Source organism: Eurosta solidaginis, chromosome 2 (assembly GCF_040869045.1).
Source record: "Eurosta solidaginis isolate ZX-2024a chromosome 2, ASM4086904v1, whole genome shotgun sequence".
Classification (NCBI taxonomy): Eukaryota; Metazoa; Arthropoda; class Insecta; order Diptera; family Tephritidae; genus Eurosta; species Eurosta solidaginis.
This window is the reverse complement of record NC_090320.1, coordinates 51,106,352-51,121,157: the sequence shown is the minus strand read 5'-3', so window position 1 is coordinate 51,121,157 and position 14,806 is coordinate 51,106,352. Positions and strand designations below refer to the sequence as shown.

Below are 14,806 nucleotides of genomic sequence, written 5' to 3'. Positions count from 1 at the left end.
TTGTTCATTCGCATATCGACCTAACCAGCGATACTCTGGAATTTTATTAACTGTACAATCTTCATATCTGCGTAAAGCTCATACAGCTCATCATGAAACCTGCTTCGATAGTCAGCGTCAGCAGCACTGACAGGATCATACATCTTTCGGAGAAATTTTCTCTCGTACACTCCAAGAGCCACCCAATCTTCTCTAGGTGCTATCCATGATTCCAGGCTATACATCATGACAGGTATGATGACCGACTTTTAAAGCGAAATTTATGTTCTTCGGAAGAGGATTTTACTTTTCCTACTCAGTTCAAGGTACATCTGCTGTTGCCCAAATAGGCAAAGTCCTTCACAGTCTTGAACTTAGTTATTTCCAACAGAGACGTTGCTGCAAAAGCGCGATTGCGCCGATTCTTTCTTGAATGATAGAAAGCACTTCGATATGTCTGCAAGACCCACTTTTTTGCCACTTTATCTAATCCTTCCTTGGATTAATTTATACGGAAACACATTCTTTTAATTTGTTACCTATCATTGTTTCCAATATTTACTGGTCGATTCTGTTTATCGAACATATATATGAGATTCTTACGAACCAACTAGGTGCTGAAGCTGAATCGTATTGCAGAATACTATACCCAACACTTTAAATGCTATATTAAAATGCAAACGTTACGTTAAACTGGCCGGTCAGTAAAGACCTCACATAGACTGAATGTGTCTATAGTGTTATCAGAACTTGTTGACGACAAAACGGTAGAATCCCATTTAGGGGCCGGGACTTATGTTATCGAATTAATCCGTCAGCAAATACCATAAGTTTTATAGGACCTAGTTGTCGTTGCTGTATTAACGACAAAGACACTCCCCGAAGGTTTTGGGGAGTGTTATCGATGTTGATGGTCCTTTGCCGGATATAGATTCAGTACGTTCCGGTAACAAAGCACCATTAAGGTACTAGCCCGACCATCTCGGGAAAGATTTATATGATCACATTAAATCTTCTAAGCCATCCCGCCCCCACCCCTTAGTTTCATGAGGAACATGGGGTCACCAGAGCATTGTCTGCTAAATATGTGTATGATACATTTATATTTGCAACAGGATACCCCCCGCGTAGGTTAGGTTGACAATTGGGTTGCGGAAGCTTTGAAGCTATAAAGCTAGAGGGATTAGCTTAATTGATGGCTCGAGATCTGGCAATTCTGCCGCCCCCTGGAGTCTTGATTTGGACGAGCGCAGCACACGAACACAATATAGCAAACATAACAATATAAAAATTCCCACACGTACAATCACAACGATATAAAATCAGAGATAGAAAATCATTCTGATGACAATGTTTACCTTTTATTACAGCGTGGCTCAGCCAATTAGCGGACTATCACATCTTGATTTGCTTGCGGCGATGGATCATAGCAATATGTTACTACAATAATTGAAAGAAATTTACATTTTAATACGACCATGAAAATTCTTGAATATTAATCACACACAAAAGTTCTGAATTAAATATCACAGCGACCAACAGCAGGTCATACAATGAAGAACGGATGGCTCGGCGCAAAAACCGAGAACCGAGCCAAGGCAACCGCAAGGTATGCAACGCCAACAAAAATTTTCAATTACTTCAAGCAATTACATAGCTACGCACACATACACACAACAACAATAACCACTATTTTAACTTTAACGGCCAACAAAAAATAATTCGCGGTACTTGAACAGCAACAACAACATTAATCCTTATTACACTCGTTTCACTTGCGCAGCATAGATTTTTGAAAACATCAAACGGCCAACAGGCTGTACGTACCGAAATTCTCTATATGTTACACGCATACACACACACATGCACATATCTACATATTTCTGTTTACTATTTCGTTTGTGTACCCGTTCAGACACAAAAACTATAAAATAAGGATACCGGAAATGAAATTGTGCAGGGTGTGGCACTGTTGTTTAAAGCGCTGCGTTTGATTTAAAGGATTTCGTATTTTTAGTGAATTTTTTCGATATTAAAATTTATAATTTACTCGTTTTAGCACAAACTTTATTTTTACTTTATTCACAAGGCTGTTATTAGACGCGTTAATGTTTTTCATTATTTGCGTGCGACCGTCAATTTCGCGTTCAACTTCATCCACCGAAAGTCAAAATATGTTTCCTTCAAAGCTTATGACTGTTGGCGTGTCTGTAACTATTGTAAATAAGCAGCTGGTTGATTATTCGATAAAGAAGCAGCAGTATAAAATGCAATAATAAATGAAAATTACGTAGGGAGAGCGGTTTGTTATTCGAAGTTCGAATTTTAAGAGCGCAGTGTGTTGTACGAGTGTATTGCCACAAGTGGTGGGATTTTGTGTAGAAGTATGGTGTAAAGCTTTGTTGAAGTTGTCAATGCGAAACTGCAGAAAAAGCTTTTTTACAGAAAAGGTTACACTGTTACAACGACTTTGTTGCATTTTTATACAAAATGTTTACTTGTACACAAAAGTATTATTACTTTGATTGGATAAAGGCAGTACGTAAGAGCTTAAGGAAATCGGGATAGATATAGACTTCTTCATATCAAAATTAGCAACATCGATAATAATTTTGATTGAGCCATGTCCAATCGTCGGTCCTTGAGTAAAAATTCCGGTATTTTTACGAAGTGCGGTACGCTGATATTGAAAATGGGCGAAATCGTACCATAAACACACCCACTTTTTCGATATCGAAAATTTCGAAAAAGAAAAAAATGCGATAATTCTTTACCAAAGACCGATAAAGTAACGAAACTTAGTAAGTGAGTTTACTTTATGACAACAAAACAGAAATTTGGATAAATTTTGTAAAATGGGGGAGTTACACCCCCTACATTTAGAAGAAAAAAAATTGAACGTTTTTCTAGCCGTGAATAAAAAGGCCATAATATATTGTGTTCGAATTGCCAATTATCAAAATCAGTAAGCGACCACGCCTACTTAAAAAAAAGCATTATCACAATTTTGAAAAATGGAAAATATACGATAATTCATTGCCAAATAAATTAATAAATTAAAGCTTCTCTTCCAATTTTAGTCATGCTCCTTTTAATTTTTCCTACAAATTGGCAGGACAGCAGCTACATGTTTTACGCTGACTCCGAACGATGTCTGCAAGGCAGATGAATTTTCACTGAAAAGCTTTTCATAACAGAAATATATTCGGAGTATTGGCCAAATCATTGCCAAGGGGCGATCCCGCTTTGGAAACACATTTTTTTAATTGAAAAAAATTGTTTATAAATTTTTGATGTTGCTTTGCCTGGGAATTGAACCCGAGATCTTCGTTGTGGCAAGCGGAGCATACTACACCGCACCACGTCCGCTGCCAAATACCAATAACGTAATGACACTTGATACGGGGGTTGACTTTATGGAAGATAAAAGAAATTTGTTAAAATTTTGGAAAATGGGTGTAGCACCGTTTACTTTGAAAAGAAGAAATTTTAAAAGTTTTTTTACTTTCATTATTGGTATGGACATTTTTGGAAACATTGATTTTATAAAAATGTTGGTGTTCCGATAGTACTCATTTTAAAACATTTTAACAACGCAAATAATTTTTCACGATAAGTACTAGCAAGGCCCATGAATGCAACATTATAAATGGCTCATACTTTTGCCGAAATTCAAATTTTTAGGATAAGAAAATTTGGAAGCTTCGTGCTTCGTAAATCAAAAGAAAGTAAAGATATCATGTTGGAATTTGGCATGGAGGTTGTAATTGCTAAAGTTAAAAATTATTAAAAATTGGCAATGTATTTTCATTATAGATATGTTAGTGCAAAGTACGAAAATTTAAAAATTTTTGTGAATGATCCTGGTACGCTTCTCTTTGTTAAGATCTTGACAAAATTTTCAATGCCAAAGTAGAACAAAAATCGGACAATTTTAATGAGATTTGGTAAAACCATTTATTCTATGACTGCTTTATAGCTTTTTACCGAAGACAACATTTACGTGTATGTATGTAGCGTGTTCCAGCTTTCATATCATTTAATGTTCGTGATATTTCTGCTTAAATATATACCTAATATATAAGAGCACACAACTGGGTAAACAATTTTCCGTTTCATCCGAACTTAGTATTCCTTACTTCTTTTTTACAAATATCAATTTCAGAGTTGTTTCTTTTCCGGCCGCCGTTATGTGATGGTAGCGTGCTCCGCCTACCACTACGAAAATCCTAGGTACACATCCCGTCAAAGCAACATCAAAATTTTAGAAACAAATTTTTTCAATTAGGAGGAAATTGTTCTAAGCTGGGTCGCCCCTCGGCAGTGTTTGGCAAGCACTGCGAGTGTATTTTTGCCATGGAAAGCTTCTCAGTGAAAACTCATCTGTCTGGCAGATGCCGTTCGGGGTCGGCATGAAACAATTTGTAAGAAAAAATTAAATCTCCTCGGAGGTTATCGCGCTTTCCATTTACTTTTATTTCTTTAGAATATATTTCTCTTAACTTTCTGATCTTTTTTTGGTGATGTTTCGGATCAATTAGAGATGAACATATGTACAAGAATGCCTTAAACAGATTTCATATACAGCAATCATCTTCCTTTATTCTTAAATGGAACTTGATTATCGATTATTTTGTCTCAGATATTTATTTCCCGATATTACAGCAGACGCTCTTTTTAAGACGACGCTTTCTAATCGACACGAATGTATAAGATCGACGATGGCAATCACCAAATACAGTTTTGCCCTCCAACAAAATGGGACAGAAAGACAGATATTCGTTCTATCTAGATAATGATCACTCTGACTTCTATCTCGATAATGTTGAGAAACGCAGTTTCGCGATTTCAAATTTTGATTAAACGAAATCAATTTTCATTAGTAAATTTCGTCAAAGGTTTCTGACTGTTTTAAATCAAGTCGAATTCAGTACCAGGTATTGTTATCCCAACAGCTGATTGCTTCTTCTTGATTATTTTCCATACAACGCCTTGTACTACAATTTGTCAGTTAACCGAAATCAATGGAATTTTTCTTTTGACTTGGCATTCTTCGGCACGGCGGAGTGGTTGAATTCGCTTTGCCACAACCTGGTATGTATTCGCCTTGGTTTCAAATATTAACAATGAGGCTGATTATTCTTTGCTACTTATGGGAACACATTTTTAGTACGCATTTTTCTCACTCCAAGCGAAATCACAACCAAAACCACAAGAATCAAGCTTTTCTATCAAAAAAACAAGCTGAATTACTTTTTTAATCAAATATTTTTTATAAGCTAAAAGCTCACTTTGAGCCACAGTGCGATTGCTTGACTGAAAGCTTTTGGTAGTTTATGCGCATGCCTGAAAATTCAAAGCAATTTTCGAACTGAACTGACGGCTGAATATAGCAAATGTCAAAATAACAAGTAAGGAAGGTTAAGTTCGGGTGTAACCGAACATTACATACTCAGTTGAGAGCTAAGGAAAAATAACCATGTAGGAAAATTAACCGATGGTAACCCTGAAATGTGTTTGTATGGCATGTGTATCAAATGAAAGGTATTAAAGAGTATTTTATGAGGGAGTGGGCCATAGTTCTATAGGTGGACGCCATTTAGGGATATCACCATAAAGGTGGATCAGGGTTGACTCTAGAATGTGTTTGTACGATATGGGTATCAAATTAAAAGTATGAATGAGGATTTTAAAAGGGAGTGGTGGTAGTTGTATAGGTGCTCGCCTGTTTTTTAAATTATAAAATTTAGTATTTAAAATTTTTATAATAAATTTAAAAATTTTAAAATTTTTTATTTATAAATTTTATTTGATTTTTATTGATTATTAAATTTAATTTTTATATACTATAATTTATTATTTATTAATATTAAGTATTAATTTCTTAAAATTTAAAATTAAATTATTTTATTTTATAAAAAAAAGAATTTTTCGATTTTTAGAATTATTGATCATTTTTATTTTATTTTATTGAATAATTAATTAATAATTAATTAGGGGTTAATTATTAATTATTTATTTTATTAAAATTTTAGAATTATTGGTCATTTCCGTATAATTCATATTTTTATTATTAAATGAATATATGGAAAAAATTTTTGCGGGAAGCTAAGTACTATATGGGTATCAAACGAAAGGCGTTAATGAGTATTTTAAAAGGGAGTGGGCCTTAGTTCTATAGGTGGACACCGTTTCGAGATATCGCCATAAAGGTGGACCAGGGGTGACTCTAGACCAGGGATGCACCTTAACGTTAAGCTAATCGTTTATCAAAAAATTTCCACCGTTTCGGTTGAAACACTTCGAAATATTATCGATAAAGAAATTATCAAGATAAATTGCATGTCGTTTTTAACCGAAACGAAAAGCTTTCGTTAACGTTCAAAACGTTAACAAAAACGTGATACTTTATGTTTGAATTGTGCTGGCAATGCTATAGCCATGGTGAAGCCGTAAGGTGGTAACAGCGAGCGGACATACACACACAAACTCCATATAATTTTTTTGTGTAATTCGTTGGTGGTAATGTCAAAAATACTCTGAGAAATGTTCGTACTGTCAAAATTCATGAGAAAAGTTGCAAACAGCTTGGCTAATGCTTTCATCTTTAATGACTCCGCCATCAATCAGCTTTGCCAGCATAGTTTGAAATTAATAATCAACATAAACGAATTGATTTCGTTTTGATAGGGCAGAAAACGAAACAAAATCATTTCGTTAATTTGACGTTCTTAACGTTAATAAACGAAACGAAATGACTTTGTTTCGCTTACTAACGTTAAATATCGTAACGAAATGATATCGGTTCGTTGGTTAAGCATGCCTGCTCTAGACTTTGTTTGTACGATATGGGTATCAAATGAAAGGGGTTAATTAGTATTTTAAAAGGGAGTGGGCCTTAATTCTATAGGTGGACGCCTTTTCGAGATATCGCCATAAAGGTGGACCAGGGGTGACTCTAGACTTTGTTTGTACGATATGGGTATCAAATAAAAGGTGTTAATGAGTCTTTTTAAAAGGGAGTGGGTCTTAGTTCTATAGGTGGTCGCCTTTTCGTGATATCGCCATAAAGGTGGACCAGGGGTGACCCCAGAATTTGTTTGTACGATTTGGGTATCAAACGAAAGGTGTTAATGGGTATTTTAAAAGGGAGTGGGCCTGAGTTCTATTGGTGGACGCCTTTTCGATATATCGTTATAAAGGTGGACCAGAGTTGACTCTAGAATGCGTTTGTACAATATGGGTATCAAAAGAAAGGTGATAATGAGTATTTTAAAACGGAGTGGGCGTTAGTTCTATAGGTGGACGCGTTTTCGAGATATCGCCATAAAGGTGGACCAGGGGTGACTCTATAATGTGTTTGTACGATATGGGTATCAAATTAAAGGTATTAATGATGGTTTTAAAAGGGAGTGGCCCTTAGTTGTATATGTGAAGGCGTTTTCGAGATAACGACCAAAATGTGGACCAGGGGGACCCAGAACATCATCTGTCGCGTTCCGCTAATTTATTTATATATGTAATACCACGGACAGTATTCCTGCCAAGATTCCAAAGGCTTTTGATTTCGCCCTGCAGAACTTTTTCATTTTCTTCTACTTAACCCTTAAACCAGCAAACTTTAAATAATGATCGGAAACTGTTGGGAATTTTTTTCTAGCTTAATTTGGACAAAACAAACATAATTCCGCCAACAAAAATATGTCGTTTCGTTTGTCTGCCAGGTGAGAAATAAGAAACATTGCCTCCAGGCACTCTTGTCAGTTAGAGCAAACAAATTAACACTTACAATTTTTAGTAAGGAACAATGTTTTTATTGAAATAAGTTTTAATAAACAATGAATAATAACACAAATAGATTATTTCTTTGTATGATATTCCCGTGACGGAGCAGCATAAATGTAAATTACATACTTCGCAGACACATTGAGTTTGGGAGTTTTTACAAAGTTTACACCATTTTTTACCACCTTTTTTCTCAAGCCATTTCGGAAGATGGGTATTACCGTTGAAGCGAACATCACCAACAGGATATGCAGCTTTTCTGCCTACACTCAGAGAATCAGGTAAAGTAGTTGGTTGGCTTGTTGAAGATGGACGACCCGCCGAACGCTTTTGATTGTAGCTCACAAGAGCAGCAGCGACTTGTTCTCTGAATTCATGCAGCTGTAAAATCTTTTTTCCTTCGTCAGAAATATTACTGGAGTCACTTATCTTCTCTATATTTATTCGCTTATAAAGAAGGTAAGCGTTCGTTGCAGCCATATCAATAAAATGATAAAAATGGCGCGTCATTACATCACGTGCCTTGGCTCTCTCGTGATATCGTCCCATCAAACCATCCATTAAGCCGACGCCTCCCATATGGCTGTTGTATTCCCTAATTATTTGTGGGCAATCGACTTCAATGTTTTGCTTCTTCTTCCTGTCATATCGTTTGCTCATTCGGACTGCTTCGATCGAATAGCTCAACTCCTACATATGTCGTAGCCAGCCTGACCGCTTTATTGTCCTTCCACAGAACAGTACTAATATCGATTCCATATGCAGAGCCCACGTACTCTGTTGAAAACCCACGCTCTTTCTTTGCTATAGCACTGTCCGGGGGCAATTTGCAATTTGGGATGCGATTCACTCGAATTGTGCCAAGACCAAATATGCCACGAGCTTGCAAATAAACCAACAGAGGTAACGACGTATAGAAATTGTCGAAGTAAATTATATGGTACATGAAGTCATTCACAGTTTGGGATAACCGAACTACAACATTTGCTGAGCTGCCTAGATCGGGACAATTTGGTAGAATAATATTGTATCCTGCGCTATTGTAGATTTCAAACCTATATGCGTAACCATACGAATCGCATAATACGAACAATTTTACACCCCACTTGTGGAGCTTGTTTGGAATATATTGTCCTAGCTGGTGTTTCATTTTCGTTGAGCACATTTGCTCATCGACATTAATCAAGAAAAGAAATAAAACCTGATAAATTCTGCGAGTTTACAAATAGCAGAAGCTTACCAAAGTCGACCATGTTTTGGGATTGAATCGAAGCGTTCGTTGAGAAGATCCGAGAAATTACGTATCCGAAATAACGGGTCATAACTTGGTTGCCCTTTTTTTACCCTTTCTTCCTCATCTCGGAATGATAAGAATCTTCTTATAGCTTCAAATCATTTCAATGGCATTGTTTTGCGAATGGGTTCGAAAGGGTTCTTTCCCCAATAGCTTTCTAAATTCGGGTATCGATATATTGACATATATAAATGCATTCCGATGTATTGACATATTTCATCGGCATTCACATTGAATTTTGAGTATAGAATTATGATAGTGTTTTCATTTTTCGTAATTTTCGATATCGAAAAAGCGGGCGTGGTCATAGTCGGATTTCGGCCATTTTTCCATTTTTGGCACCAATACAAAGTGAGTTCAGATAAGGGCGTGAACTGAGTTTAGTAAAGATATATCGACTTTTGCTCAAGTTATCGTGTTAATGGCCGAGCGGAAGGACAGACGGACGACTGTGTATAAAAACTGGGCGTGGCGTTAACCGATTTCGCCCATTTTCACAGAAAACAGTTAGTGTCATAAAATCTATGCCCCTACCAAATTTCAAAAGGATTGGTAAATTTTTGTTCGACTTATGGCATTAAAAGTATCCTAGACAAATTAAATGAAATAGGGCGAAGCCACGCCCATTTTGAAATTTTCTTTTATTTTTATATTTTGTTGCACCATATCATTACGTGAGTTAAATCTTGACATAATTTACTTATATACTGTAAAGATATTAATTTTTTTGTTAAAATTTGACTTAAAAAAAATTTTTTTTTAAAGTGGGCGTGGTCGTTCTCTGATTTTGCTAATTTTTATTAAGCATATATATAGTAATAGTAGTAACGTTCCTGCAAAATTTTTTCGATCCTGATGATTTTGATATATGGAAGTCTATATCTATTTCGATTCCTTTATACCTGTACAACCAACCGTTATCCAATCAAAGTTAATATACTCTGTGAGCTCTGCTCAACTGAGTATAAAAACATAATGGCACCCTCAGGACAAAAGCAAACCATTAGCGTATTACGAGTAAAAGCAATAACTGCAGGACAATATAACACGCACACATTCATAAACAAATTACAGCTGCCTGAAATAATAAGACTACTTGAGAAATATATGTACATATGTATGCATATGTAAGCGAGTGGGTGATTAGTTTCGAAAATAGTGCGAATATATGCAACAATTGCCTTTTCGAAGAAAGTTACAGAGAGCGTGATTTAAAGAGCGAAAATTCTTTAAGCTTTTCTCTTAACGAGTAGCAATAATTTGCATTCATTCATAAAATTGGCAAGAGCCAGAAGAAGGCTGCTTTGCAAAAAAATATTTTCATGTAGGAATATAAACAAAGCGCATATGACTTAAATTTTTTTCACAAAAACAAAGGCGTACAGGTTTTTAAAACATAAGATACAATAACTTTGTTTTTTATTCCGCAAACTTGTCTAGAAAACCCACACGCCCTGTTGATTGCTTGTTTCTGTTGATGCTGTTGTCACTGCCTACTTTATGAGTGAAATCGAATTTTGCTTTTGGCATAAAAAGTTGCAGGCACAATCATATGAGTTTGCATTAAATGCTTGGTTTTATTTTCTGTTGCCACAAATTGCATACTGCTGTTGGCGTTAAGACTTGTAATTGTAGTTGAAATTTAAGTAACTTCGCGATAAGCTACAAGCTTGAAACTTGGCATGTAGTTCAGAACCCGATGACAATGCAATAATAAACAAAAAAATCTCCGCTAGGTGGCGAAAGAATCGAGATATTCAAAAAATTTTATTTGTGGTCCGATTTGGCTCATACTTGGAACACATAATACATACAAGAATAGAAACCGACCTATGAAAAAAAATCGCCGCTGGGTGGCCAAGGATCGAGATATTCACAAAAATCATATTTGTGGTCCGATTTGGCTCATATCTGGAACACATAATACATACAATAGAAAGCGACCTATGAAAAAATCGCCGCTAGGTGGCGCAAGGATTGAGATATTCACAAAAATCGTATTTGTGGTCCTATTTGGCTCATATTTGGAACTCATAATACATACTAGGATGGAAGGCGAACTAGAAAAAAAAAATTGCCGCTAGGTGGTGGAAGGATGGAGTTATTCACAAAAATCGTATTTGTGGTCCGATTTGGCTCATATTTGGAACACAAAATACATACAAGAATAGAAAGCGACCTATGAAGAAAATCGCCGCTAGGTGGCGCAAGAATCGAGATATTCACAAAAATCGTATTTGTGGTCCGATTTGGATCATATTTGGAACACATAATACATACAAGTATAGAAAGCGACCTATGAAAAAAATCGCCGCTAGTTGGCGCAAGAATCGAGATATTCACAAATATCGTATTTGTGGTCCGATTTGGCTCATATTTGAAACACATAATACATACGAGAATAGAAAGCGGCCTATGAAAAAATCGCCGCTAGGTGGCGCAAGGATCGAGATATTCGCAAAAATCGTATTTGTGGTCCGATGTGGCTCATATTTGGAACACAAAATACATACAAGAATAGAAAGCGACCTATGAGAAAAATCGCCGCTAGGTGGCGCAAGAATCGAGATATTCACAAAAATCGTATTTGTGGTCCGATTTGGCTCATATTTGGAACACATAATACATACAAGAATAGAAAGCGACCTATGAAAAAAAATCGCCGCTAGGTGGCGCAAGGATGGAGTTATTCGCAATAAAATTAAAGAAAAAAAACTTTTTTAAAAATAAGCTTTTAATATTGGTTAATAAAATTAACTAAAAAGTAAACAATAAATTGACTCTAAAGAAATATAACACTTTATAAGTTCATTGTAACCTTTAACGATAATTAGGCTTTTTCGTCTGCGACAAAAAAATTCTATATTGTACATAATTAGATATTTTTAACATTAAAACTTTACCCCTAAATTATTAAATCTTACAGTTTATATCACAGTCCTAATTGTTCTAATAAAAACGTGTTAAATTTTGATGGTATATTTAAGAACATTTAGGATCTCCTTTCCTTGCTATCGCAATGTAACACGCTGTTATTAGAACAATTAGGACTGTGATATACACTGTAAGATTTAATAATTTAGGTGTAAAGTTTTAATGTTAAAAATATATAATTATGTACAATATAGAATTTTTTTGTCGCAGACGAAAAAGCCTAATTATCGTTAAAGGTTACAATGAACTTATAAAGTGTTACATTTCTTTAGAGTCAATTTATTGTTTACTTTTTAGTTAATTTTATTAACCAATATTAAAAGCTTATTTTTAAAAAAGTTTTTTTTCTTTAATTTTATTTTTTACTTTTTATTTAATTTTATTAACCAATAATAAAAGCTTATTTTTAAAAAAGTTTTTTTCTTTAATTTAATTTTTTACTTTTTAGTTAATTTCATTAACCAATAATAAAAGCTTAATTTTAAAAAAGTTTTTTTTCTTTAATTTTATTGTTCATTTTGTTCCCACAAGTATAGGACAAAGGCTTCAGGGGTAAGGGCTTCAGTACAACAGGGTTCGCCCTGGTACCCTGAGGCGCAACGTTAGCGATATGAAATTTTTATACACCCTCATATCATTCAGCCCTCGGCACGTGCTCACCTTGGCATTGGGTCATAAATACTAATAATAAATCAGAAAAAATCCACATTCAAAACCAACAAATTTTCTCTGTGGCAGAGATCGGTATCAGGTAACTTTTTTGATACTCTAATATATCCGCAGCAATTTGAGTATGAGTACGTATAAAACAACCAAGCGCATCTAGCCTGATCTATTCGTTTACATACAAAAACAAGTAAGGAACGCTAAGTTCGGGTGTAACCGAACATTACATACTCAGTTGAGAGCTATGGAGACAAAATAAGGAAAATCACCATGTAGGAAAATGAACCTGGGTAACCCTGGAATGTGGTTGTATGACATGTGTATCAAATGGAAGGTATTAAAGAGTATTTTAAGAGAGAGTAGGCCATAGTTCTATGGATGGACGCCATTTAGGGATATCGCCATAAAGGTGGACCAGGGCTGACTCTAGAATGTGTTTGTACGATATGGGTATCAAATGAAAGGTGATAATGGGTATTTTAAAAGGGAATGGGCTTTAGTTCTATAGGTGAACGCCTTTTCGAGAAATCGCCATAAAGGTGGACCAGGGGTGACTCTAGAATATGTTTGTACGATATGTGTATCAAATGAAAGCTGTTAATGAGTATTTTGAAAAGGAGTGATCCTTAGTTCCCTAGGTGGACGCCGTTTGGAGATATCGCCATAAAGGTGGACCTGGGGTGTCTCTAGTTGTACGATATGGGAATCAAATGAAAGGTGTTACTGAGCATTTTAAGAGGGAGTGGGCATTAGGTCTATAGGTGGACGCTTTTCGAAATGTCGCCATTAGGGTGGGCCAGGGGTGACTCTAGAATGTGTTTGTATGATATGGGTATCAAATGAAAGATGGTAATTAGTATTTTAAAAGGGAGTAATCCTTAGTTCTATAAGTGGACGCCTTTTCGAGATATCGCCATAAAAGTGGACCAAGGGTGACTCTAGAATGTTTGTACGATATGGGTATCAAACGAAAAGTGTTACTGTGCATTTTAAGAGGGAGTGGGCATGAGGTCTATAGGTGGACACCTTTTCGAGATATCGTCATTAGGGTGGGCCAGGGGTGACTCTAGAATGTGTTTGTACGATATGGGTATCAAACGAAAGGTGTTACTGAGCATTTTAAGAGGGAGTGGGCATTAGGTCTATAGGTGAACGCCTTTTCGAGATATCGCCATTAGGGTGGGCCAGGGGTGACTCTAGAATGTGTTTGTACGATATGGGTATCAAATGAAAGGTGGTAATGAGTATTTTAAAAGGGAGTAATCCTTAGTTCTATAGGTGGACGCCATTTCGAGATATCGCCATAAAGGTGGACCAAGGGTGACTCTAGAATGTTTGTACGATATGGGTATCAAACGAAAGGTGTTACTGTGCATTTTAAGAGGGAGTGGGCATGAGGTCTATAGGTGGACACCTTTTCGAGATATCGTCATTAGGGTGGGCCAGGGGTGACTCTAGAATGTTTGTACGATATGGGTATCAAACGAAAGGTGTTACTGAGCATTTTAAGAGGGAGTGGGCATTAGGTCTATAGGTGGACGCCTTTTCGAGATATCGCCATTAGGGTGGGCCAGGGGTGACTCTAGAATGTGTTTGTACGATATGGGTATCAAATGAAAGGTGGTAATGAGTATTTTAAAAGGGAGTAATCCTTAGTTCTATAGGTGGACGCCATTTCGAGATATCGCCATAAAGGTGGACCAAGGGTGACTCTAGAATGTTTGTACGATATGGGTATCAAACGAAAGGTGTTACTGAGCATTTTAAGAGGGAGTGGGCATTAGGTCTATAGGTGGACGCCTTTTCGAGATATCTCCATTAGGGTGGGCCAGGGGTGACTCTAGAATGTTTGTACGATATGGGTATCAAACGAAAGGTGTTACTGAGCATTTTAAGAGGGAGTGGGCATTAGGTCTATAGGTGGACGCCTTTTCGAGATATCGCCATTAGGGTGGGCCAGGGTGACTCTAGAATGTGTTTGTACGTTATGGGTATCAAATGAGAGGTGGTAATGAGTATTTTAAAAGGGAGTGATCCTTAGTTCTATAGGTGGACGCCTTTTCGAGATATCGCCATAAAGGTGGACCAAGGGTGACTCTAGAATGTTTGTACGATATGGGTATCAAACGAAAGGTGTTACTGAGCATT

The 14,806-nt window shown here is 36.2% G+C and overlaps 1 protein-coding gene across 13 annotated transcripts in view; it reads right to left on the bottom strand.

Annotated features, from left to right (window-relative positions):
- The window catches only part of sick (sickie), a 1,191,762-nt gene that overhangs the window by 303,318 nt on the left and 873,638 nt on the right, over positions 1-14,806 (bottom strand). The window contains exons 1-2 of one of the 13 annotated variants that reach the window (XM_067765314.1): positions 1,807-2,144; positions 1,338-1,419 (exon numbers count right to left, since the gene is read on the bottom strand). The exons of the other annotated variants lie outside the window; for them this stretch is intronic. The gene's annotated coding sequence lies outside the window, so the exon portion shown is untranslated. Of the gene's footprint in view, positions 1-1,337; positions 1,420-1,806; positions 2,145-14,806 lie in introns of those variants that run through there. 13 annotated transcript variants of the gene reach the window in all.